The sequence below is a fragment of the Callorhinus ursinus genome, unplaced genomic scaffold (genome assembly GCF_003265705.2).
Source record: "Callorhinus ursinus isolate GAN/ISIS: 27379988/994484 unplaced genomic scaffold, GSC_fseal_2.0 scaffold19, whole genome shotgun sequence".
NCBI classification, from domain to species: Eukaryota; Metazoa; Chordata; class Mammalia; order Carnivora; family Otariidae; genus Callorhinus; species Callorhinus ursinus.
Genome location: NW_027397081.1, coordinates 1952633 through 1954317, shown reverse-complemented (window position 1 = coordinate 1954317; position 1685 = coordinate 1952633).

Here is a 1685-nt window from a genome sequence, read left to right as displayed (position 1 = left end):
AAAGGTGTGGGGGGAGTTGGCAACTCTTCAAGGGAAGTTGGGTGATCAGGTTGTCCATTGTCCTGCCCAGAGAAAGACATTATCATTGGTAAAAAGTAAGTTTTATTTCCTTTAATAAATAATTTGTACTTTTGTTTATGAAAAACTTAAGGACAAAGAGGGGCACCTGGGTGTCTCAGTGGGTTAAGCATCCAGCTCTTGATTTCCACTCAGGTCATAGTCTCAGGGTCATGAGTTCAAGCCTCGTGTCAGGCTCCGCGCTCAATGGGGAGTCTGCTTGGGATTCTCTCTCTCTCCCTCTGCCCCTCCTGCTCATGCTGTCTCTCTCTAAAATAAATAAATCTTCAAAAAAATTAAGGACAAATAGTTCCATCTAATGTAAATTATGAGATACAGGGAGATTATTGTCAATATAATTTTTGTAGCCTGCGCTTTTGGTCAGGTGACAGTGTGGGTCGGTACCCTGGAGGGTGGTGCTTGGGACGAAGGCAAGAAGGAGCCCTAGGAAGGGGGCTGGGTGGGGGGCTGTGAGTGAGGAGCTCTGTGCCAGTCCGGGTGGGGGGCCCGAGGTGGGCTTTGGGTGGCAACCGAAGACTATAGTTTTATTCCCCAGCCAAGAAGGAAGCCAGGGCCCTGACAAACTGACAGAAAGCATCTTCCCTTCTATGGACCAAAACTAGTAGGAAGTGGGATAAGAAGCCCACAGACCAAACCGAACGAAAACTCAGGAAGGGCTGAGAGGGACCTGGAGCGCGGGGAGAGCCTGGCCCCTGCCTCCATCGGAGAGGCGCTAACACATGAGACCTGTCATTTACCAAACGTCCTTCTGGGGGCGCCGGGCTGCCCCCACCTCTGAGCTGTTCTATGCGTTGTAAATAGATGTTGGTAAAAACTGAGCGAAAATGAAACGGGGAAGGGAAAGAACACATTCCAAGCCCCTCTGTCCCCCTCCCAGGCGTGACGTCACTGTTCCCAGGGGCAAGAAAGGTTCCTGCCATCTCCCCCCCAGGGAGCATCGACTGAGCCATGATCTCGCCGTCAGCGCCTTCCCCTCCAGGGCTCCGAGAGAAGAGACATACCCTCTGTGAACAGAAGCATTTAAGACGAGTAGTTCTCCCCACAGTCCAGGCAATAATCGCTGTAACACGCGTCGGGTTATGTGCTAGGAACTCTGCTAAGTACTTCCATTCATGTACTTAACTCTTACAAAAATCTTCTTCTGTGCACACTTTAAAGGTGCGAAAAGTAAGAGAGAGAACATTTTAGGGGACACAGCTAAAAACGCTCCGAGCCAGAACGTAACAGGGGAGTCTGGCTCCAGGGCCTGTGCTCTGAAGCACTAAGCCTGGGGCCCCCGGACCGTTGAGGAGAGGCTGCTCCCCTGGGCTGTCTTCCTCACCCGTGGAACATGCACAGCTGGCTTTCGGACAGAGCTCCGACCACACTGAGGGCTGGGGGCACACCTCACGCTGCTCACTCTGTGTGAAGGCCAGCTCGAGCACCGGCCCCCTTCCCTGCTTGGTGAGCGGCCGCACATCCTTCCCAGGAGCCCGAATGCCACCTCACAAAGCCTTCCTTGTCCCCCTGCCGGCCCACAGCACTGAGCTGCCACGGACAGCGTCAGACCATCCCCTACGAACCGCTAATGCCCACAGTGACGTTTCACTCCAGTCTCCCTTCCGTTC